At 62.8% G+C, this 27,016-nt stretch overlaps 1 protein-coding gene across 1 annotated transcript in view; it reads right to left on the bottom strand.

Annotated features, from left to right (window-relative positions):
* Positions 1-9,481, bottom strand: part of CANT1 (calcium activated nucleotidase 1) — a 47,904-nt gene extending 38,423 nt beyond the window's left edge. Inside the window, exon 1 of the mRNA XM_075261879.1 lies at positions 9,387-9,481. The gene's annotated coding sequence lies outside the window, so the exon portion shown is untranslated. The remainder of the gene's footprint in view (positions 1-9,386) is intronic.
* Positions 9,482-27,016: the final 17,535 nt, after the last annotated feature.

Below are 27,016 nucleotides of genomic sequence, written 5' to 3'. Positions count from 1 at the left end.
AGGGCGACCGCACTACACACAGGGCGACCGCACTACACACAGGGCGACCGCACTACACACAGGGCGACCGCACTACACACAGGGCGACCGCACTACACACAGGGCGACCGCACTACACACAGGGCGACCGCACCACACACAGGGCGACCGCACCACACACAGGGCGACCGCACTACACACAGGGCGACCGCACCACACACAGGGCGACTGCACTACACACAGGGCGACTACACTACACACAGGGCGACTACACTACACACAGGGCGACTACACTACACACAGGGCGACTACACTACACACAGGGCGACTGCACCACACACAGGGCGACTGCACCACACACAGGGCGACTGCACTACACACAGGGCGACTACACTATACACAGGGCGACTACACTATACACAGGGCGACTACACACAGGGCGACTACACACAGGGCGACTACACTATACACAGGGCGACTACACACAGGGCGACTACACACAGGGCGACTACACACAGGGCGACTACACACAGGGCGACTACACACAGGGCGACTACACCACACACAGGGCGACTACACTACACACAGGGCGACTGCACCACACACAGGGCGACTACACCACACACAGGGCGACTACACCACACACAGGGCGACTGCACCACACACAGGGCGACTGCACCACACACAGGGCGACTGCACTACACACAGGGCGACTGCACTACACACAGGGCGACTGCACTACACACAGGGCGACTGCACTACACACAGGGCGACTGCACTATACATAGGGCGACTACACTATACACAGGGCGACTGCACACAGGGCGACTACACTACACACAGGGCGACTACACTACACACAGGGCGACTACACACAGGGCGACTACACTACACACAGGGCGACTACACTACACACAGGGCGACTACACTACACACAGGGCGACTACACTACACACAGGGCGACTACACTACACACAGGGCGACTACACTACACACAGGGCGACTACACTACACACAGGGCGACTACACCACACACAGGGCGACTACACCACACACAGGGCGACTACACCACACACAGGGCGACTACACCACACACAGGGCGACTACACCACACACAGGGCGACTACATCACACACAGGGCGACTACACCACACACAGGGCGACTACACCATACACAGGGCGACTACACCACACACAGGGCGACTACACTATACACAGGGCGACTACAATACACACAGGGCGACTACACTATACACAGGGCGACTACACCACACACAGGGCGACTACACTATACACAGGGCGACTACACTACACACAGGGCGACTGCACACAGGGCGACTGCACACAGGGCGACTGCACACAGAGCCCCGACTACACTATACACAGGGCGACTACACAGAGCCCCGACTACACTACACACAGGGCGACTGCACACAGGGCCCCGACTACACTACACACAGGGCGACTGCACACAGGGCGACTACACTACACACAGGGCGACTGCACACAGGGCGACTACACTACACACAGGGCGACTACACTATACACAGGGCGACTGCACACAGGGCGACTACACTATACACAGGGCGACTACACTACACACAGGGCGACTACACTATACACAGGGCGACTACACTACACACAGGGCGACTACACTACACACAGGGCGACTACACTACACACAGGGCGACTACACTACACACAGGGCGACTACACTACACACAGGGCGACTACACTACACACAGGGCGACTGCACTACACACAGGGCGACTGCACTACACACAGGGCGACTGCACTACACACAGGGCGACTGCACTACACACAGGGCGACTGCACTACACACAGGGCGACTGCACTACACACAGGGCGACTGCACTATACACAGGGCGACTGCACTATACACAGGGCGACTGCACTACACACAGGGCGACTGCACTACACACAGGGCGACTACACTACACACAGGGCGACTGCACACAGGGCGACTGCACTACACACAGGGCGACTGCACTACACACAGGGCGACTACACACAGGGCGACTACACACAGGGCGACTACACCACACACAGGGCGACTACACTACACACAGGGCGACTGCACCACACACAGGGCGACTGCACCACACACAGGGCGACTACACCACACACAGGGCGACTGCACCACACACAGGGCGACTGCACCACACACAGGGCGACTGCACCACACACAGGGCGACTGCACTACACACAGGGCGACTGCACTACACACAGGGCGACTGCACTACACACAGGGCGACTGCACTACACACAGGGCGACTGCACTACACATAGGGCGACTGCACTATACACAGGGCGACTGCACACAGGGCGACTACACTACACACAGGGCGACTACACTACACACAGGGCGACTACACACAGGGCGACTACACTACACACAGGGCGACTACACTACACACAGGGCGACTACACTACACACAGGGCGACTACACTACACACAGGGCGACTACACTACACACAGGGCGACTACACCACACACAGGGCGACTACACCACACACAGGGCGACTACACCACACACAGGGCGACTACACCACACACAGGGCGACTACACCACACACAGGGCGACTGCACCACACACAGGGCGACTGCACCACACACAGGGCGACTGCACCACACACAGGGCGACTGCACCACACACAGGGCGACTGCACCACACACAGGGCGACTGCACCACACACAGGGCGACTGCACCACACACAGGGCGACTGCACCACACACAGGGCGACTGCACCACACACAGGGCGACTGCACTACACACAGGGCGACTGCACTACACACAGGGCGACTGCACTACACACAGGGCGACTGCACTACACACAGGGCGACTGCACTACACACAGGGCGACTGCACTACACACAGGGCGACTACACTACACACAGGGCGACTACACTACACACAGGGCGACTACACCACACACAGGGCGACTACACCACACACAGGGCGACTACACCACACACAGGGCGACTACACACAGGGCGACTACACACAGGGCGACTACACACAGGGCGACTACACACAGGGCGACTACACACAGGGCGACTACACACAGGGCGACTACACTATACACAGGGCGACTGCACACAGGGCGACTGCACACAGGGCGACTGCGCTACACACAGGGCGACTGCGCTACACACAGGGCGACTGCGCTACACACAGGGCGACTGCGCTACACACAGGGCGACTGCGCTACACACAGGGCGACTGCGCTACACACAGGGCGACTGCGCTACACACAGGGCGACTGCGCTACACACAGGGCGACTGCGCTACACACAGGGCGACTGCGCTACACACAGGGCGACTGCGCTACACACAGGGCGACTGCGCTACACACAGGGCGACTGCGCTACACACAGGGCGACTGCGCTACACACAGGGCGACTGCGCTACACACAGGGCGACTGCGCTACACACAGGGCGACTTCACTACACACAGGGCGACTTCACTACACACAGGGCGACTACACTACACACAGGGCGACTACACTACACACAGGGCGACTACACTACACAAAGGGCGACTACACTACACAAAGGGCGACTACACACAGGGCGACTACACTACACACAGGGCGACTACACACAGGGCGACCGCACCACACACAGGGCGACCGCACCACACACAGGGCGACCGCACCACACACAGGGCGACCGCACCACACACAGGGCGACCGCACCACACACAGGGCGACCGCACCACACACAGGGCCCCGACTACACTACACACAGGGCGACAACACTATACACAGAGCGACTACACCACACACAGGGCGACTGCACCACACACAGGGCGACTGCACCACACACAGGGCGACTGCACCACACACAGGGCGACTGCACCACACACAGGGCGACTGCACTACACACAGGGCGACTACACTATACACAGGGCGACTACACACAGGGCGACTACACTACACACAGGGCGACTACACTACACACAGGGCGACTACACTATACACAGGGCGACTGCACACAGGGCGACTACACTACACACAGGGCGACTACACTACACACAGGGCGACTACACTACACACAGGGCGACTACACTACACACAGGGCGACTGCACTACACACAGGGCGACTGCACTACACACAGGGCGACTGCACTACACACAGGGCGACTGCACTACACACAGGGCGACTGCACTATACACAGGGCGACTACACTACACACAGGGCGACTGCACACAGGGCGACTACACTACACACAGGGCGACTGCACTACACACAGGGCGACTGCACTATACACAGGGCGACTACACTACACACAGGGCGACTGCACTACACACAGGGCGACTACACTACACACAGGGCGACTGCACTACACACAGGGCGACTGCACTACACACAGGGCGACTGCACTACACACAGGGCGACTACACTATACACAGGGCGACTACACTACACACAGGGCGACTACACTACACACAGGGCGACTACACTACACACAGGGCGACTACACTACACACAGGGCGACTGCACTACACACAGGGCGACTGCACTACACACAGGGCGACTGCACTACACACAGGGCGACTACACTACACACAGGGCGACTACACTACACACAGGGCGACTACACTACACACAGGGCGACTACACTACACACAGGGCGACTGCACTACACACAGGGCGACTGCACTACACACAGGGCGACTGCACTATACACAGGGTGACTGCACTACACACAGGGCGACTGCACTACACACAGGGCGACTGCACTATACACAGGGCGACTGCACTACACACAGGGCGACTGCACTACACACAGGGCGACTACACTATACACAGGGCGACTGCACACAGGGCGACTGCACTACACACAGGGCGACTGCACTACACACAGGGCGACTACACTATACACAGGGCGACTGCACACAGGGCGACTGCACTACACAAAGGGCGACTACACACAGGGCGACTACACCACACACAGGGCGACTACACCACACACAGGGCGACTACACACAGGGCGACTACACACAGGGCGACTACACTACACACAGGGCGACTACACTACACACAGGGCGACTACACTACACACAGGGCGACTACACACAGGGCGACTGCACCACACACAGGGCGACTGCACCACACACAGGGCGACTGCACCACACACAGGGCGACTGCACCACACACAGGGTGACTGCACCACACACAGGGCGACTGCACCACACACAGGGCGACTGCACCACACACAGGGCGACTACACACAGGGCGACTACACACAGGGCGACTGCACTACACACAGGGCGACCGCACTACACACAGGGCGACCGCACTACACACAGGGCGACCGCACTACACACAGGGCGACCGCACTACACACAGGGCGACCGCACTACACACAGGGCGACCGCACTACACACAGGGCGACCGCACTACACACAGGGCGACCGCACTACACACAGGGCGACCGCACCACACACAGGGCGACCGCACCACACACAGGGCGACCGCACTACACACAGGGCGACCGCACCACACACAGGGCGACTGCACTACACACAGGGCGACTACACTATACACAGGGCGACTACACTACACACAGGGCGACTACACTACACACAGGGCGACTACACTACACACAGGGCGACTACACTACACACAGGGCGACTGCACCACACACAGGGCGACTGCACCACACACAGGGCGACTGCACTACACACAGGGCGACTACACTATACACAGGGCGACTACACTATACACAGGGCGACTACACACAGGGCGACTACACACAGGGCGACTACACTATACACAGGGCGACTACACACAGGGCGACTACACACAGGGCGACTACACACAGGGCGACTACACACAGGGCGACTACACACAGGGCGACTACACCACACACAGGGCGACTACACTACACACAGGGCGACTGCACCACACACAGGGCGACTACACCACACACAGGGCGACTGCACCACACACAGGGCGACTGCACCACACACAGGGCGACTGCACTACACACAGGGCGACTGCACTACACACAGGGCGACTGCACTACACACAGGGCGACTGCACTACACACAGGGCGACTGCACTATACATAGGGCGACTACACTATACACAGGGCGACTGCACACAGGGCGACTACACTACACACAGGGCGACTACACTACACACAGGGCGACTACACACAGGGCGACTACACTACACACAGGGCGACTACACTACACACAGGGCGACTACACTACACACAGGGCGACTACACTACACACAGGGCGACTACACTACACACAGGGCGACTACACTACACACAGGGCGACTACACTACACACAGGGCGACTACACCACACACAGGGCGACTACACCACACACAGGGCGACTACACCACACACAGGGCGACTACACCACACACAGGGCGACTACACCACACACAGGGCGACTACATCACACACAGGGCGACTACACCACACACAGGGCGACTACACCATACACAGGGCGACTACACCACACACAGGGCGACTACACTATACACAGGGCGACTACAATACACACAGGGCGACTACACTATACACAGGGCGACTACACCACACACAGGGCGACTACACTATACACAGGGCGACTACACCACACACAGGGCGACTGCACACAGGGCGACTGCACACAGGGCGACTGCACACAGAGCCCCGACTACACTATACACAGGGCGACTACACAGAGCCCCGACTACACTACACACAGGGCGACTACACAGAGCCCCGACTACACTACACACAGGGCGACTGCACACAGGGCCCCGACTACACTACACACAGGGCGACTGCACACAGGGCGACTACACTACACACAGGGCGACTGCACACAGGGCGACTACACTACACACAGGGCGACTACACTATACACAGGGCGACTGCACACAGGGCGACTACACTATACACAGGGCGACTACACTACACACAGGGCGACTACACTACACACAGGGCGACTGCACTACACACAGGGCGACTGCACCACACACAGGGCGACTGCACCACACACAGGGCGACTGCACCACACACAGGGCGACTGCACCACACACAGGGCGACTGCACCACACACAGGGCGACTGCACCACACACAGGGCGACTGCACCACACACAGGGCGACTGCACCACACACAGGGCGACTGCACCACACACAGGGCGACTGCACCACACACAGGGCGACTGCACCACACACAGGGCGACTGCACCACACACAGGGCGACTGCACCACACACAGGGCGACTGCACCACACACAGGGCGACTGCACCACACACAGGGCGACTGCACCACACACAGGGCGACTGCACCACACACAGGGCGACTGCACCACACACAGGGCGACTGCACCACACACAGGGCGACTGCACCACACACAGGGCGACTGCACCACACACAGGGCGACTACACCACACACAGGGCGACTACACCACACACAGGGCGACTACACACAGGGCGACTACACACAGGGCGACTACACACAGGGCGACTACACACAGGGCGACTACACACAGGGCGACTACACACAGGGCGACTACACACAGGGCGACTACACACAGGGCGACTACACTGCACACAGGGCGACTGCACACAGGGCGACTGCACACAGGGCGACTGCACACAGGGCGACTGCGCTACACACAGGGCGACTGCGCTACACACAGGGCGACTGCGCTACACACAGGGCGACTGCGCTACACACAGGGCGACTGCGCTACACACAGGGCGACTGCGCTACACACAGGGCGACTGCGCTACACACAGGGCGACTGCGCTACACACAGGGCGACTGCGCTACACACAGGGCGACTGCGCTACACACAGGGCGACTGCGCTACACACAGGGCGACTGCGCTACACACAGGGCGACTGCGCTACACACAGGGCGACTGCGCTACACACAGGGCGACTGCGCTACACACAGGGCGACTGCGCTACACACAGGGCGACTTCGCTACACACAGGGCGACTTCACTACACACAGGGCGACTACACTACACACAGGGCGACTACACTACACACAGGGCGACTACACTACACAAAGGGCGACTACACTACACAAAGGGCGACTACACACAGGGCGACTACACTACACACAGGGCGACTACACACAGGGCGACCGCACCACACACAGGGCGACCGCACCACACACAGGGCGACCGCACCACACACAGGGCGACCGCACCACACACAGGGCGACCGCACCACACACAGGGCGACCGCACCACACACAGGGCCCCGACTACACTACACACAGGGCGACAACACTATACACAGAGCGACTACACCACACACAGGGCGACTGCACCACACACAGGGCGACTGCACCACACACAGGGCGACTGCACCACACACAGGGCGACTGCACCACACACAGGGCGACTGCACTACACACAGGGCGACTACACTATACACAGGGCGACTACACACAGGGCGACTACACTATACACAGGGCGACTACACTCAGGGCGACTACACACAGGGCGACTACACTATACACAGGGCGACCACACACAGGGCGACTACACCACACACAGGGCGACTACACCACACACAGGGCGACTACACCACACACAGGGCGACTACACCACACACAGGGCGACTACACCACACACAGGGCGACTACACCACACACAGGGCGACTACACCACACACAGGGCGACTACACCACACACAGGGCGACTACACCACACACAGGGCGACTACATCACACACAGGGCGACTACACACAGGGCGACTACACTATACACAGGGCGACCACACACAGGGCGACTACACCACACACAGGGCGACTACACCACACACAGGGCGACTACACCACACACAGGGCGACTACACCACACACAGGGCGACTACACCACACACAGGGCGACTACACCACACACAGGGCGACTACACCACACACAGGGCGACTACACCACACACAGGGCGACTACACCACACACAGGGCGACTACACCACACACAGGGCGACTACGCCACACACAGGGCGACTACGCCACACACAGGGCGACTACGCCACACACAGGGCGACTACGCCACACACAGGGCGACTACGCCACACACAGGGCGACTGCGCTACACACAGGGCGACTACACTACACACAGGGCGACTACACTACACACAGGGCGACTACACTACACACAGGGCGACTGCACTACACACAGGGCGACTGCACTACACACAGGGCGACTACACTATACACAGGGCGACTACACCACACACAGGGCGACTACACCATACACAGGGCGACTACACTACAGACAGGGCGACTACACTACACACAGGGCGACCACACACAGCCCCGGACTGCACGGAGCAGCCACATCCACTGCCTGTTATACGGCGGTCACTGCCTGTTATGTGGCGGCTACAGAGGACACAACTCACCGCTGTCCTGGTCCTGGGCGGCCGCTACACTGGAGAGATCACAGCTCCATAGTCACAGCCCGGCACACACCGCACTTCCGCCTCCGACAGCGAACTACAACTCCCGGCCTGCACCGCGCTCTCTCCTCCTGCACTCCCGGCCTGCACCGCGCTCTCTCCTCCTGCACTCCCGGCCTGCACCGCTCTCCCCTCCTCCTGCACTCCCGGCCTGCACCGCTCTCCCCTCCTCCTGTACTCGCGGCGTGCACCGCGCTCTCTCCTCCTGTACTCCCGGCGTGCACCGCGCTCTCTCCTCCTGTACTCCCGGCGTGCACCGCGCTCTCTCCTCCTGCACTCCCGGCCTGCACCGCTCTCCCCTCCTCCTGCACTCCCGGCCTGCACCGCTCTCCCCTCCTCCTGTACTCGCGGCGTGCACCGCGCTCTCTCCTCCTGTACTCCCGGCGTGCACCGCGCTCTCTCCTCCTGTACTCCCGGCCTGCACCGCTCTCCCCTCCTCCTGCACTCCCGGCCTGCACCGCTCTCCCCTCCTCCTGTACTCGCGGCATGCACCGCGCTCTCTTCTCCTGTACTCCCGGCCTGCACCGCGCTCTCTCCTCCTGTACTCCCGGCGTGCACCGCGCTCTCTCCTCCTGCACTCCTGGCGTGCACCGCTCTCCCCTCCTCCTGTACTCGCGGCGTGCACCGCGCTCTCTCCTCCTGTACTCCCGGCGTGCACCGCGCTCTCTCCTCCTGTACTCCCGGCCTGCACCGCTCTCCCCTCCTCCTGCACTCCCGGCCTGCACCGCTCTCCCCTCCTCCTGCACTCCCGGCCTGCACCGCTCTCCCCTCCTCCTGCACTCCCGGCCTGCACCGCTCTCCCCTCCTCCTGTACTCGCGGCGTGCACCGCGCTCTCTCCTCCTGTACTCCCGGCGTGCACCGCGCTCTCTCCTCCTGTACTCCCGGCGTGCACCGCGCTCTCTCCTCCTGCACTCCCGGCCTGCACCGCTCTCCCCTCCTCCTGCACTCCCGGCCTGCACCGCTCTCCCCTCCTCCTGTACTCGCGGCGTGCACCGCGCTCTCTCCTCCTGTACTCCCGGCGTGCACCGCGCTCTCTCCTCCTGTACTCCCGGCCTGCACCGCTCTCCCCTCCTCCTGCACTCCCGGCCTGCACCGCTCTCCCCTCCTCCTGTACTCGCGGCATGCACCGCGCTCTCTTCTCCTGTACTCCCGGCCTGCACCGCGCTCTCTCCTCCTGTACTCCCGGCGTGCACCGCGCTCTCTCCTCCTGCACTCCTGGCGTGCACCGCTCTCCCCTCCTCCTGTACTCGCGGCGTGCACCGCGCTCTCTCCTCCTGTACTCCCGGCGTGCACCGCGCTCTCTCCTCCTGTACTCCCGGCCTGCACCGCTCTCCCCTCCTCCTGCACTCCCGGCCTGCACCGCTCTCCCCTCCTCCTGTACTCGCGGCGTGCACCGCGCTCTCTCCTCCGGTACTCCCGGCGTGCACCGCGCTCTCTCCTCCTGTACTCCCGGCGTGCACCGCGCTCTCTCCTCCTGCACTCCCGGCCTGCACCGCTCTCCCCTCCTCCTGCACTCCCGGCGTGCACCGCTCTCCCCTCCTCCTGCACTCCCGGCGTGCACCGCTCTCCTCTCCTCCTGCACTCCCGGCCTGCACCGCTCTCCTCTCCTCCTGCACTCCCGTCCTGCACCGCGCTCTCTCCTCCTGTACTCCCGGCGTGCACCGCTCTCCTCTCCTCCTGTACTCCCGGCGTGCACCGCGCTCTCTCCTCCTGCACTCCCGGCCTGCACCGCTCTCCCCTCCTCCTGTACTCGCGGCGTGCACCGCGCTCTCTCCTCCTGTACTCCCGGCGTGCACCGCGCTCTCTCCTCCTGCACTCCCGGCGTGCACCGCTCTCCCCTCCTCCTGCACTCCCGGCGTGCACCGCTCTCCTCTCCTCCTGCACTCCCGGCGTGCACCGCGCTCTCTCCTCCTGCACTCCCGGCGTGCACCGCGCTCTCTCCTCCTGCACTCCCGGCGTGCACCGCGCTCTCTCCTCCTGCACTCCCGGCGTGCACCGCGCTCTCTCCTCCTGCACTCCCGGCGTGCACCGCGCTCTCTCCTCCTGCACTCCCGGCCTGCACCGCGCTCTCTCCTCCTGCACTCCCGGCCTGCACCGCGCTCTCTCCTCCTGCACTCCCGGCCTGCACCGCGCTCTCTCCTCCTGCACTCCCGGCGTGCACCGCGCTCTCTCCTCCTGCACTCCCGGCGTGCACCGCGCTCTCTCCTCCTGCACTCCCGGCGTGCACCGCGCTCTCTCCTCCTGTACTCCCGGCGTGCACCGCTCTCCCCTCCTCCTGTACTCCCGGCGTGCACCGCGCTCTCTCCTCCTGTACTCCCGGCCTGCACCGCTCTCCCCTCCTCCTGCACTCCCGGCCTGCACCGCTCTCCCCTCCTCCTGTACTCGCGGCGTGCACCGCGCTCTCTCCTCCGGTACTCCCGGCGTGCACCGCGCTCTCTCCTCCTGTACTCCCGGCGTGCACCGCGCTCTCTCCTCCTGCACTCCCGGCCTGCACCGCTCTCCCCTCCTCCTGCACTCCCGGCGTGCACCGCTCTCCCCTCCTCCTGCACTCCCGGCGTGCACCGCTCTCCTCTCCTCCTGCACTCCCGGCCTGCACCGCTCTCCTCTCCTCCTGCACTCCCGTCCTGCACCGCGCTCTCTCCTCCTGTACTCCCGGCGTGCACCGCTCTCCTCTCCTCCTGTACTCCCGGCGTGCACCGCGCTCTCTCCTCCTGCACTCCCGGCCTGCACCGCTCTCCCCTCCTCCTGTACTCGCGGCGTGCACCGCGCTCTCTCCTCCTGTACTCCCGGCGTGCACCGCGCTCTCTCCTCCTGCACTCCCGGCGTGCACCGCTCTCCCCTCCTCCTGCACTCCCGGCGTGCACCGCTCTCCTCTCCTCCTGCACTCCCGGCGTGCACCGCGCTCTCTCCTCCTGCACTCCCGGCGTGCACCGCGCTCTCTCCTCCTGCACTCCCGGCGTGCACCGCGCTCTCTCCTCCTGCACTCCCGGCGTGCACCGCGCTCTCTCCTCCTGCACTCCCGGCGTGCACCGCGCTCTCTCCTCCTGCACTCCCGGCGTGCACCGCGCTCTCTCCTCCTGCACTCCCGGCCTGCACCGCGCTCTCTCCTCCTGCACTCCCGGCCTGCACCGCGCTCTCTCCTCCTGCACTCCCGGCCTGCACCGCGCTCTCTCCTCCTGCACTCCCGGCGTGCACCGCGCTCTCTCCTCCTGCACTCCCGGCGTGCACCGCGCTCTCTCCTCCTGCACTCCCGGCGTGCACCGCGCTCTCTCCTCCTGTACTCCCGGCGTGCACCGCGCTCTCTCCTCCTGTACTCCCGGCGTGCACCGCTCTCCTCTCCTCCTGTACTCCCGGCGTGCACCGCTCTCCTCTCCTCCTGTACTCCCGGCGTGCACCGCGCTCTCTCCTCCTGTACTCCCGGCGTGCATCGCTCTCCTCTCCTCCTGTACTCCCGGCGTGCACCGCTCTCCCCTCCTCCTGCACTCCCGGCCTGCACCGCGCTCTCTCCTCCTGCACTCCCGGCGTACACCACTCTCCCCTCCTCCTGCACTCCCGGCCTGCACCGCTCTCCTCTCCTCCTGTACTCCCGGCGTGCACCGTGCTCACCTCCTCCTGCAGTCCCGGCGTGCACCGCTCTCCTCTCCTCCTGCACTCCCGGCGTACACCACTCTCCCCTCCTCCTGCACTCCCGGCCTGCACCGCTCTGCTCTCCTCCTGTACTCCCGGCGTGCACCGCGCTCTCTCCTCCTGCACTCCCGGCGTGCACCGCTCTCCTCTCCTCCTGCACTCCCGGCGTGCACCGCTATCACCTCCTCCTGTACTCCCGGCATGCACCGCGCTCTCTCCTCCTGTACTCCCGGCATGCACCGCGCTCTCTCTCCTCCTGTACTCCCGGCGTGCACCGCTCTCCTCTCCTCCTGCACTCCCGGCGTGCACCGCTATCACCTCCTCCTGTACTCCCGGCATGCACCGCGCTCTCTCCTCCTGTACTCCCGGCGTGCACCGCGCTCTCTCCTCCTGCACTCCTGGCGTGCACCGCTCTCCTCTCCTCCTGTACTCCCGGCGTGCACCGCTCTCACCTCCTCCTGCACTCCCGGCGTGCACCGCTCTCCCCTCCTCCTGCACTCCCGGCGTGCACCGCGCTCTCTCCTCCTGTACTCCCGGCGTGCACCGCTCTCCCCTCCTCCTGCACTCCCGGCGTGCACCGCGCTCTCTCCTCCTGTACTCCCGGCGTGCACTGCTCTCCCCTCCTCCTGCACTCCCGGCGTGCACCGCGCTCTTTCCTCCTGTACTCCCGGCGTGCACCGCGCTCTCTCTCCTCCTGCAGTCCCGGCGTGCACCGCTCTCCTCTCCTCCTGCACTCCCGGCGTACACCACTCTCCCCTCCTCCTGCACTCCCGGCCTGCACCGCTCTCCTCTCCTCCTGTACTCCCGGCGTGCACCGCGCTCTCTCCTCCTGCACTCCCGGCGTGCACCGCTATCACCTCCTCCTGTACTCCCGGCATGCACCGCGCTCTCTCTCCTCCTGTACTCCCGGCGTGCACCGCTCTCCTCTCCTCCTGCACTCCCGGCGTGCACCGCTATCACCTCCTCCTGTACTCCCGGCATGCACCGCGCTCTCTCCTCCTGTACTCCCGGCGTGCACCGCGCTCTCTCCTCCTGCACTCCTGGCGTGCACCGCTCTCCTCTCCTCCTGTACTCCCGGCGTGCACCGCTCTCACCTCCTCCTGCACTCCCGGCGTGCACCGCTCTCCCCTCCTCCTGCACTCCCGGCGTGCACCGCGCTCTCTCCTCCTGCACTCCCGGCGTGCACCGCTCTCCCCTCCTCCTGCACTCCCGGCGTGCACCGCGCTCTCTCCTCCTGTACTCCCGGCGTGCACCGCTCTCTCTCCTCCTGTACTCCCAGCGTGCACCGCGCTCTCTCCTCCTGTACTCCCGGCCTGCACCGCTCTCTCTCCTCCTGCACTCCCGGCGTGCACCGCTCTCCTCTCCTCCTGTACTCCCGGCGTGCACCGCTCTCTCTCCTCCTGCACTCCCGGCGTGCACCGCGCTCCTCTCCTCCTGCACTCCCGGCGTGCACCACTCTCCCCTCCTCCTGCACTCCCGGCATGCACCGCTCTCCTCTCCTCCTGCACTCCCGGCGTTCACCGCTCTCCTCTCCTCCTGTACTCCCGGCGTGCACCGCGCTCTCTCCTCCTGTACTCCCGGCGTGCACCGCGCTCTCTCCTCCTGTACTCCCGGCGTGCACCGTGCTCACCTCCTCCTGCAGTCCCGGCGTGCACCGCTCCCCTCTCCTCCTGTACTCCCGGCGTGCACCTCTCCCCTCTCCTCCTGTACTCCCGGCGTGCACCGCGCTCTCTCCTCCTGTACTCCCGGCGTGCACCGCGCTCTCTCCTCCTGTACTCCCGGCGTGCACCGCGCTCTCTCCTCCTGTACTCCCGGCGTGCACCGCGCTCTCTCCTCCTGTACTCCCGGCGTGCACCGCTCTCTCTCTCCTCCTGTACTCCCGGCGTGCACCGCGCTCTCTCCTCCTGCACTCCCGGCGTGCACCGCTCTCCTCTCCTCCTGTACTCCCGGCGTGCACCGCTCTCCTCTCCTCCTGTACTCCCGGCGTGCACCGCGCTCTCTCCTCCTGTACTCCCGGCGTGCACCGCGCTCTCTCCTCCTGTACTCCCGGCGTGCACCGCGCTCTCTCCTCCTGTACTCCCGGCGTGCACCGCGCTCTCTCCTCCTGTACTCCCGGCGTGCACCGCTCCCCTCTCCTCCTGTACTCCCGGCGTGCACCGCTCTCTCTGTCCTCCTGTACTCCCGGCGTGCACCGCTCTCTCTCTCCTCCTGTACTCCCGGCGTGCACCGCCCCCCTCTCCTCCTGTACTTCCGGCGTGCACCGCGCTCTCTCCTCCTGTACTCCCGGCGTGCACCGCGCTCTCTCCTCCTGTACTCCCGGCGTGCACCGCTCTCCCCTCCTCCTGCACTCCCGGCGTGCACCGCGCTCTCTCTCCTCCTGTACTCCCGGCGTGCACCGCGCTCTCTCCTCCTGCACTCCCGGTGTGCACCGCTATCACCTCCTCCTGTACTCCCGGCGTGCACCGCGCTCTCTCCTCCTGTACTCCCGGCGTGCACCGCGCTCTCTCCTCCTGCACTCCTGGCGTGCACCGCTCTCCTCTCCTCCTGTACTCCCGGCGTGCACCGCTCTCCCCTCCTCCTGCACTCCCGGCGTGCACCGCTCTCCCCTCCTCCTGCACTCCCGGCGTGCACCGCGCTCCCTCCTCCTGTACTCCCGGCGTGCACCGCTCTCCCCTCCTCCTGCACTCCCGGCCTGCACCGCGCTCTCCTCCTGCACTCCCGGCTTGCACCGCTCTCCCCTCCTCCTGCACTCCCAGCGTGCACCGCGCTCTCTCCTCCTGTACTCCCGGCGTGCACCGCTCTCCCCTCCTCCTGCACTCCCGGCGTGCACCGCGCTCTCTCCTCCTGCACTCCCGGCTTGCACCGCTCTCCCCTCCTCCTGCACTCCCGGCGTGCACCGCGCTCTCTCCTCCTGCACTCCCGGCGTGCACCGCTCTCCCCTCCTTCACTCCCGGCGTGCACCGCTCCCCTCTCCTCCTGTACTCCCGGCGTGCACCGCGCTCTCTCCTCCTGTACTCCCGGCGTGCACCGCGCTCTCTCCTCCTGTACTCCCGGCGTGCACCGCGCTCACCTCCTCCTGCACTCCCGGCGTGCACCGCTCCCCTCTCCTCCTGTACTCCCGGCGTGCACCGCTCCCCTCTCCTCCTGTACTCCCGGTGTGCACCGCGCTCTCTCCTGCTGTACTCCCGGCGTGCACCGCGCTCTCTCCTCCTGTACTCCCGGCGTGCACCGCTCTCTCTCTCCTCCTGTACTCCCGGCGTGCACCGCGCTCTCTCCTCCTGCACTCCCGGCGTGCACCGCTATCACCTCCTCCTGTACGCCCGGCATGCACCGCGCTCTCTCCTCCTGTACTCCCGGCGTGCACCGCGCTCTCTCCTCCTGCACTCCTGGCGTGCACCGCTCTCCTCTCCTCCTGTACTCCCGGCGTGCACCGCTTTCCCCTCCTCCTGCACTCCCGGCGTGCACCGCTCTCCCCTCCTCCTGCACTCCCGGCGTGCACCACGCTCTCTCCTCCTGTACTCCCGGCGTGCACCGCTCTCCCCTCCTCCTGCACTCCCGGCGTGCACCGCGCTCTCTCCTCCTGTACTCCCGGCGTGCACCGCGCTCTCTCCTCCTGTACTCCCGGTTTGCACCGCTCTCCCCTCCTCCTGCACTCCCGGCGTGCACCGCGCTCTCTCCTCCTGTACTCCCGGCGTGCACCGCTCTCCCCTCCTCCTGCACCCCGGCGTGCACCGCGCTCTCTCCTCCTGTACTCCCGGCGTGCACCGCGCTCTCTCCTCCTGTACTCCCGGCGTGCACCGCTCTCCCCTCCTCCTGCACTCCTGGCGTGCACCGCTCTCCTCTCCTCCTGTACTCCCGGCGTGCACCGCGCTCTCTCCTCCTGTACTCCCGGCGTGCACCGCGCTCTCTCCTCCTGTACTCCCGGCGTGCACCGCGCTCTCTCCTCCTGTACTCCCGGCGTGCACCGCTCTCCCCTCCTCCTGCACTCCCGGCGTGCACCGCGCTCTCTCCTCCTGTACTCCCGGCGTGCACTGCTCTCCCCTCCTCCTGCACTCCCGGCGTGCACCGTGCTCTCTCCTCCTGTACTCCCGGCGTGCACCGCGCTCTCTCCTCCTGTACTCCCGGCGTGCACCGCGCTCTCTCCTCCTGTACTCCTGGCGTGCACCGCTCTCCCCTCCTCCTGCACTCCCGGTGTGCACCGCTCTCCTCTCCTCCTGCACTCCCGGAGTGCACCGCTCTCCCCTCCTCCTGCACTCCTGGCGTGCACCGCTCTCCTCTCCTCCTGTACTCCCGGCGTGCACCGCGATCTCTCCTCCTGTACTCCCGGCGTGCACCGCGCTCTCTCCTCCTGTACTCCCGGCGTGCACCGCACTCTCTCCTGTACTCCCGGCGTGCACCGCGCTCTCTCCTCCTGTACTCCCGGCGTGCACCGCGCTCTCTCTCCTCCTGTACTCCCAGCGTGCACCGCGCTCTCTCTCCTCCTGTACTCCCGGCGTGCACCGCGCTCTCTCCTCCTGCACTCCCGGCGTGCACCGCACTCTCTCCTCCTGCACTCCCGGCGTGCACCGTGCTCTCCTCCTGTATTCTCCGGCGTGCACCGCGCTCTCTCCTCCTGTACTCCCGGCGTGCACCGCGCTCTCTCCTCCTGCACTCCCGGCGTGCACCGCACTCTCTCCTCCTGCACTACCGGCGTGCACCGTGCTCTCCTCCTGTATTCTCCGGCGTGCACCGCGCTCTCTCCTCCTGTACTCCCGGCGTGTACCGCGCTCTCTCCTCCTGCATTCCCGGCATGCACCGCGCTCTCTCCTCCTGCACTCCCAGCGTGCACCGCTCTCCTCTCCTCCTGTACTCCCGGCGTGCACCGCTCTCCTCTCCTCCTGTACTCCCGGCGTGCACCGCTCTCCTCTCCTCCTGTACTCGCGGCGTGCACCGCGCTCTCTCCTCCTGTACTCCCGGCATGCACCGCGCTCACCTCCTCCTGCACTCCCGGCGTGCACCGCGCTCACCTCCTCCTGCACTCCCGGCGTGCACCGCTCTCCTCTCCTCCTGCACTCCCGGCGTGCACCGCTCTCCTCTCCTGTACTCCCGGCGTGCACCGCTCTCCTCTCCTGTACTCCCAGCGTGCACCGCGCTCTCTCCTCCTGTACTCCCGGTGCCCACATCCCAGACTTCATATCTGCAGACGAGAAGAGGAAACTCTACATCCTACTGGGAGAAGAAGAGGCCACTGTGGAGATCGCTGCCCAATACGTGTCCAGCTGTCACCAAACCAGAGGAAGATGAGACTCCATGGACTGTTATATTTATCCCAATACACCCGCCCCACCCCACCTCCCCATATAGCGGTCACCAACTAAGAGGAAGATGAGACTCCACGGACTGTTATATTTATCCCAATACACCCGCCCCACCCCACCTCCCCATATAGCGGTCACCAACTAAGAGGAAGATGAGACTCCACGGACTGTTATATTTATCCCAATACACCCACCCCACCACACCTCCCCATATAACGGTCACCAAACAAGAGGAAGATGAGACTCCACGGACTGTTATACCCCATTACTGCCCCTTCCAGTCACCCAACCCCCCTCCTAATCACTCATCCACCCCTGTATGCCCCAACCCCCCCCACCATACCAACCCCTCTCTTTGCTTTGGCAATGCCAAATGTCTCTTTTGATGTGCCAATAAAGCTTTTTTTGATTTGATCTGTAATTGGCAGGAATCCGTCTATGCCGATCCCTAGAACTTGACGGACTTTGCGCTAATAATAAGGATTACAGACGGACTGCAGCCAATCTGAGTTTCGGCCCGGTGCACTTCTGCTGTATATTATGCGGCGCGGACCCTGATCAGTGACATCCCGGTCGTGTACGTCTGCCTATAGAATGTGTCAGTGCGTTATGCGGGAAAACCGCGGCTATGTCACTGATCTCACCGGCGGTCGCCTGCCTGGCGGTTACGTGTACAGGATCGGCGCTGCAGACACTTATCCTGTTATTACTGGGCAGGAAAACCCTTCGAGGCCGAGCGAAAAAAAACGCTGCAGAGAAAACAGCGGCAGAAACGCATCGCGCTTTATCACTTTGTTTTTCCTTGCGCTTTCGCACAGGTCTCCTCTGCGGACTTTCTGCCCTCTTATACCGATACAGAAGCCGCCGCGTTCCCGCCGGTATAATTGATGTAGTGACCGGCACAGACCGGAGGCCTCGCTGTAGTGACCGGCACAGACCGGAGGCCTCGCTGTAGTGACCGGCACAGACCGGAGGCCTCGCTGTAGAGACCCGCACAGACCGGAGGCCTCGCTGTAGTGACCGGCACAGACCGGAGGCCTCGCTGTAGTGACCGGCACAGACCCGAGGCCTCGCTGTAGAGACCCGCACAGACCGGAGGCCTCGCTGTAGTGACCGGCACAGACCGGAGGCCTCGCTGTAGTGACCGGCACAGACCGGAGGCCTCGCTGTAGTGGCCGGCACAGACCGGAGGCCTCGCTGTAGTGACGGGCACAGACCGGAGGCCTCGCTGTAGTGACCGGCACAGACCGGAGGCCTCGCTGTAGTGACCGGCACAGACCGGAGGCCTCGCTGTAGAGACCCGCACAGACCGGAGGCCTCGCTGTAGTGACCGGCACAGACCGGAGGCCTCGCTGTAGTGACCGGCACAGACCCGAGGCCTCGCTGTAGTGACCGGCACAGACCGGAGGCCTCGCTGTAGTGACCGGCACAGACAGGAGGCCTCGCTGTAGTGACCGGCACAGACCGGAGGCCTCGCTGTAGTGACCGGCACAGACCGGAGGCCTCGCTGTAGTGACCGGCACAGACCGGAGGCCTCGCTGTAGTGACCGGCACAGACCCGAGGCCTCGCTGTAGTGACCGGCACAGACCGGAGGCCTCGCTGTAGTGACCGGCACAGACCGGAGGCCTCGCTGTAGTGGCCGGCACAGACCGGAGGCCTCGCTGTAGTGACCGGCACAGACCAGAGGCCTCGCTGTAGTGACCGGCACAGACCGGAGGCCTCGCTGTAGTGACAGGCACAGACCGGAGGCCTCGCTGTAGAGACCGGCACAGACCGGAGGCCTCGCTGTAGTGACTGGCACAGACCGGAGGCCTCGCTGTAGTGACCGGCACAGACCGGAGGCCTCGCTGTAGTGACTGGCATAGACCGGAGGCCTCGCTGTAGTGACCGGCACAGACCGGAGGCCTCGCTGTAGTGACCGGCACAGACCGGAGGCCTCGCTGTAGTGACCGGCACAGACCGGAGGCCTCGCTGTAGTGACCGGCACAGACCGGAGGCCTCGCTGTAGTGACCGGCACAGACCGGAGGCCTCGCTGTAGTGACTGGCACAGACCGGAGGCCTCGCTGTAGTGACCGGCACAGACCGGAGGCCTCGCTGTAGTGACCGGCACAGACCGGAGGCCTCGCTGTAGTGACCAGCACAGACCGGAGGCCTCGCTGTAGTGACCGGCACAGACCGGAGGCATCGCTGTAGCGTCTAGCCTGATAGATGAGCCGCTGCATTCAGAATAGATTGTAGAGGGGAGAGTTTAGTGAGGGGAAGACGGATTAGTAAGGAGTTACAGTAGTCAAGGCGAGAATGAATCAGAGAGACAGTAAGTGTCTTTAGTGTATCTCTGGTAAAGAAAGGGTGTATTCTGGAGATGTTTTTGAGGTGGAGGTGACATGAACGTGCGAGTGATTCAATATGAGGGGTGAAGGAAAGGTCTGCGTCACACATGACCCCGAGGCAGCGGGCCTACTGCCTAGGAGTTATAGTAAGGCCTGAGACTGCAATGGATATATCAGGGACAGATCTGTTAGATGGTGGAAACAGTAGTAGTTCAGTCTTAGAGAGATTTAGTGTCAGATAGAGCGAGGACATGATATTAGAGACAGCAGAGAGACAGTCACTGGTGTTCTGTATGAGTGCTCCCTCCACCAGCATGTCAGACAACCCCCCTTTCCTCACACACCAAGACCCAACCCCCACCGACCTGCGGTCAACTGCAATCTGACTATCTGATCCTGCAGGAGTCTCAGGTGTGTCGGGAAATCAAGAGGATTAAAGCAGACAAAGCCGGAGGACCTGATGGTATAAGCGCAAGAGTCCTTACAATGTGCAGTGACCAGCTAGATGGTATTATTACGCACATGTACAATATGAGCCTGAAGCTGGGAGAGGTACATCTTGTGTGGTGCCAGTCCCAAAGACACCCAACCCGATGGGCTACAATGACTACTGACCTGTAGCACTGACATCCCACCTGATGAAGGTCCTAGAGAGACTGGTCCTGACACACCTACGCCCCCTAGTGACCCCCTCCAGTTTGCCTATCGGCCGGGCATTGGGGTAGATGCCGCCATCATCCACCTTCTTCATAGAGCTCTCTCTCACCTGGAGAATCCCGGGAACACTGTGAGAATAATGTCCTGTGATGTCTCCGGAGCTTTTACCACCATCAGCCAGGACTACTGAGGGAGAAGCTGCACCTTGGTGGAGGGACCATCACCTGTCCTACTGGATCCTGGACTACCTGACACCCCGCCCTCAGTATGTGAGAGCCCAGGACTACTGAGGGAGAAGCTGCACCTTGGTGGAGGGACCATCACCGGTCCTACTGGATCCTAGACTACCTGACAACCCGCCCTCAGTATGTGAGAGCCCAGGACTACTGAGGGAGAAGCTGCACCTTGGTGGAGGGACCATCACCGGTCCTACTGGACCCTAGACTACCTGACACCCCGCCCTCAGTATGTGAGAGCCCAGGACTACTGAGGGAGAAGCTGGACCTTGGTGGAGGGACCATCACCTGTCCTACTGGATCCTAGACTACCTGACACCCCGCCCTCAGTATGTGAGAGCCCAGGACTACTGAGGGAGAAGCTGGACCTTGGTGGAGGGACCATCACCTGTCCTACTGGATCCTAGACTACCTGACACCCCGCCCTCAGTATGTGAGCCCGGGACTACTGAGGGAGAAGCTGAACCTTGGTGGAGGGACCATCACCTGTCCTACTGGATCCTAGACTACCTGACACCCCGCCCTCAGTATGTGAGAGCCCGGGACTACTGAGGGAGAAGCTGCACCTTGGTGGAGGGACCATCACCTGTCCTACTGGATCCTGGACTACCTGACACCCCGCCCTCAGTATGTGAGAGCCCAGGACTACTGAGGGAGAAGCTGCACCTTGGTGGAGGGACCATCACCGGTCCTACTGGATCCTAGACTACCTGACACCCCGCCCTCAGTATGTGAGAGCCCGGGACTACTGAGGGAGAAGCTGGGCCTTGGTGGAGGGACCATCACCGGTCCTACTGGACCCTAGACTACCTGACACCCCGCCCTCAGTATGTGAGAGCCCAGGACTACTGAGGGAGAAGCTGGACCTTGGTGGAGGGACCATCACCTGTCCTACTGGATCCTAGACTACCTGACACCCCGCCCTCAGTATGTGAGAGCCCAGGACTACTGAGGGAGAAGCTGGACCTTGGTGGAGGGACCATCACCTGTCCTACTGGATCCTAGACTACCTGACACCCCGCCCTCAGTATGTGAGAGCCCAGGACTACTGAGGGAGAAGCTGCACCTTGGTGGAGGGACCATCACCGGTCCTACTGGATCCTAGACTACCTGACACCCCGCCCTCAGTATGTGAGAGCCCAGGACTACTGAGGGAGAAGCTGCACCTTGGTGGAGGGACCATCACCTGTCCTACTGGATCCTAGACTACCTGACACCCCGCCCTCAGTATGTGAGAGCCCGGGACTACTGAGGGAGAAGCTGGACCTTGGTGGAGGGACCATCACCTGTCCTACTGGATCCTAGACTACCTGACACCCCGCCCTCAGTATGTGAGAGCCCAGGACTACTGAGGGAGAAGCTGCACCTTGGTGGAGGGACCATCACCTGTCCTACTGGATCCTAGACTACCTGACACCCCGCCCTCAGTATGTGAGAGCCCAGGACTACTGAGGGAGAAGCTGAACCTTGGTGGAGGGACCATCACCGGTCCTACTGGTCCTAGACTACCTGACACCCCGCCCTCAGTATGTGAGAGCCCGGGACTACTGAGGGAGAAGCTGCACCTTGGAGGGACCATCACCGGTCCTACTGGATCCTAGACTACCTGACACCCCGCCCTCAGTATGTGAGAGCCCAGGACTACTGAGGGAGAAGCTGCACCTTGGTGGAGGGACCATCACCTGTCCTACTGGACCCTAGACTACCTGACACCCCGCCCTCAGTATGTGAGAGCCCAGGACTACTGAGGGAGAAGCTGGACCTTGGTGGAGGGACCATCACCTGTCCTACTGGATCCTAGACTACCTGACACCCCGCCCTCAGTATGTGAGAGCCCGGGACTACTGAGGGAGAAGCTGAACCTTGGTGGAGGGACCATCACCTGTCCTACTGGATCCTAGACTACCTGACACCCCGCCCTCAGTATGTGAGAGCCCGGGACTACTGAGGGAGAAGCTGGACCTTGGTGGAGGGACCATCACCTGTCCTACTGGATCCTAGACTACCTGACACCCCGCCCTCAGTATGTGAGAGCCCAGGACTACTGAGGGAGAAGCTGGACCTTGGTGGAGGGACCATCACCTGTCCTACTGGATCCTAGACTACCTGACACCCCGCCCTCAGTATGTGAGAGCCCGGGACTACTGAGGGAGAAGCTGCACCTTGGTGGAGGGACCATCACCGGTCCTACTGGATCCTGGACTACCTGACACCCGGCCCTCAGTATGTGAGAGCCCGGGACTACTGAGGGAGAAGCTGGACCTTGGTGGAGGGACCATCACCGGTCCTACTGGATCCTAGACTACCTGACACCCCGCCCTCAGTATGTGAGAGCCCAGGACTGTGTGTCTGACACTGTGATCTGTAGTACGGGGGCACCACAAGGTCCAGCTCTCGCCCCTGGTCACACTGTACACGGCTGACTTTAGGCACAACTCCTCCAGCTGTTACTTACAGAAGTCCTCCGATGTCTCTGTAATAGTGGCCTCACCACAGACGGGGGCGACAGCGAGTACAGAGACTTATACCGGGACTGTGTGGACTGGGGTCAGCGGAACCAGCTCAGGATTAATGCCAGGAAGACCAAGGAGATGGTGGAGGACTTTAGTAAACGGAGAGGTGCTCCGACCCCGGTGGAGATCCAGGGGACATGTATGGAGATAGTCAGGACCTATAAGTACCTGGGCGTGCTCCTCAATAATAAACTAGACTGGGCCGATCACCTGGAGGCGCTGCACAGAAAGGGCCACAGCAGACTTTACCTGCTCAGGACGCCGAGGGCCGGGGGTCCAGGGGCCACTTCTTAGGGCCGGGGGTCCAGGGGCCACTTCTTAGGGCCGGGGGTCCAGGGGCTACTTCTTAGGGCCTTCGGAGTCCAGGGGCCACTTCTTAGGGCCGGGGGTCCAGGGGACACTTCTTAGGGCCGGGGGTCCAGGGGACACTTCTTAGGGCCGGGGGTCCACGGGACACTTCTTAGGGCTGGGGGTCCAGGGGACACTTCTTAGGGCCGGGGGTCCAGGGGACATTTCTTAGGGCCGGGGGTCCAGGGGACACTTCTTAGGGCCGGGGGTCCAGGGGACACTTCTTAGGGCTGGGGGTCCAGGGGACACTTCTTAGGGCCGGGGGTCCAGGGGACACTTCTTAGGGCCGGGGGTCCAGGGGACACTTCTTAGGGCCGGGGTCCAGGGGACACTTCTTAGGGCCGGGGGTCCAGGGGACACTTCTTAGGGCCGGAGGTCCAGGGGACACTTCTTAGGGCCGGGGGTCCAGGGGCCACTTCTTAGGGCCGGAGGTCCAGGGGCCACTTCTTAGGGCTGGGGGTCCAGGGGACACTTCTTAGGGCCGGGGGTCCAGGGGACACTTCTTAGGGCCGGGGGTCCAGGGGACACTTCTTAGGGCCGGGGGTCCAGGGGACACTTCTTAGGGCCGGGGGTCCGGGGGACATTTCTTAGGGCCGGGGGTCCAGGGGACACTTCTTAGGGCCGGGGGTCCAGGGGACACTTCTTAGGGCTGGGGGTCCAGGGGACACTTCTTAGGGCCGGGGGTCCAGGGGACACTTCTTAGGGCCGGGGGTCCAGGGGACACTTCTTAGGGCCGGGGTCCAGGGGACACTTCTTAGGGCCGGGGGTCCAGGGGACACTTCTTAGGGCCGGAGGTCCAGGGGACACTTCTTAGGGCCGGGGGTCCAGGGGCCACTTCTTAGGGCCGGAGGTCCAGGGGCCACTTCTTAGGGCCGGGGGTCCAGGGGACACTTCTTAGGGCCGGGGGTCCAGGGGACACTTCTTAGGGCCGGGGGTCCAGGGGACACTTCTTAGGGCCGGGGGTCCAAGGGACACTTCTTAGGGCTGGGGGTCCAGGGGACACTTCTTAGGGCCGGGGGTCCAGGGGCCACTTCTTAGGGCTGGGGGTCCAGGGGACACTTCTTAGGGCCGGGGGTCCAGGGGACACTTCTTAGGGCCGTTGGGTCCAGGGGACACTTCTTAGGGCCGGGGGTCCAGGGGCCACTTCTTAGGGCCGGGGGTCCAGGGGACACTTCTTAGGGCCGGGGGTCCAGGGGCCACTTCTTAGGGCTGGGGGTCCAGGGGCCACTTCTTAGGGCTGGGGGTCCAGGGGACACTTCTTAGGGCCGGGGGTCCAGGGGACACTTCTTAGGGCCGGTGGTCCAGGGGCCACTTCTTAGGGCCGGTGGTCCAGGGGCCACTTCTTAGGGCCGGGGGTCCAGGGGACACTTCTTAGGGCCGGGGGTCCAGGGGCCACTTCTTAGGTCCTTCTTCATCTCTGTGGTTGCCTCTTTCTCGGTGTAGCCTGCTGGGGGCGCTGTATACCAGGGATAGGAATAGACTTGTCAGGCTGATCAGGAGGGCCGGCTCTGTCCTGGGGGGCCCCTTGGACCCAGTACAGGTGGTGGGTGACAGAAGGAGACTGTCTGTGGTGACCTCCATGCTGGAGAACATCTCCCACCCCATGTATGGGACCCTGATGGGACTTGGCGCAGTGTCAGTGACCGTCTGCGTCACCCCAAGTGTGAGAAGGAGCTATCGCAGGTCCTTCCTCCCCCCGCGACCAGGCTGTATAATCTCCATCAGACCCAGCGCAGACTCCGCACACAGGACTATGACTAGGACGTCTCCTCCTCCTTAGCTGCTCCGGCCTCCTCGTATATCTCCTCTCCTCAGTATATATATATATCTCCTGTAATATATTCCTGTGTATTATCCTGGATCTGTATGACTAGGCTGCTGTACACACTGAGGATCCGCACTGCGCCACTATTACAGGATTATCTTATCTTATCTCTTATCTTATGTGTATAATCGGGTGTCATCAGTATAAAGATGGGACCGGAATCTGGTGCTGGTTTGTCCTATGGCGGCCGAGCCCTGAGGGACAACGAGGAGACAGTATATATAATATATAGGGATATATAACTGACATATACTGAACCCCGCCGAGACCTCCAGTGAGTGATGGAGATGAAATAGTTAATCATGGCCGTCCTGCGACCTCATATAACCCTGCAGGTATATAGATGTATACATTACACGTACAGCGCTATGGCAGCGTTCACACAGGCAGCTGCTGCAGGTTATGGGGCAGTTTCTTAATTCTTAAGGTGAAACAATGGCAGAAATAAACTAAAACCGCATCATAACTGCACGTAGGGATTATTCCAATGTGAATGAGGCCCAGCCGGCTCCGGCCGCACATGCAGAGCTTTGTCTCCCCCTAGAGCCGCACTGTGTGTACTACACCCGCCTGTACAGAAGGCAGCTGCGGTACCTGCAATACATTGCTATGACTAGAAGGTGGGTGCGGTATTACACCCCCGGGCACGGACACTAAAAGGCGGAACATGGCGGAGGGGACGGGAATATGGCGGAGGGGACGGGAATATGGCGGAGGGGACGGGAATATGGCGGAGG

The sequence above is a fragment of the Leptodactylus fuscus genome, unplaced genomic scaffold, assembly GCF_031893055.1.
Source record: "Leptodactylus fuscus isolate aLepFus1 unplaced genomic scaffold, aLepFus1.hap2 HAP2_SCAFFOLD_56, whole genome shotgun sequence".
Classification (NCBI taxonomy): Eukaryota; Metazoa; Chordata; class Amphibia; order Anura; family Leptodactylidae; genus Leptodactylus; species Leptodactylus fuscus.
This window is presented reverse-complemented; position numbering and strand designations above follow the sequence as displayed.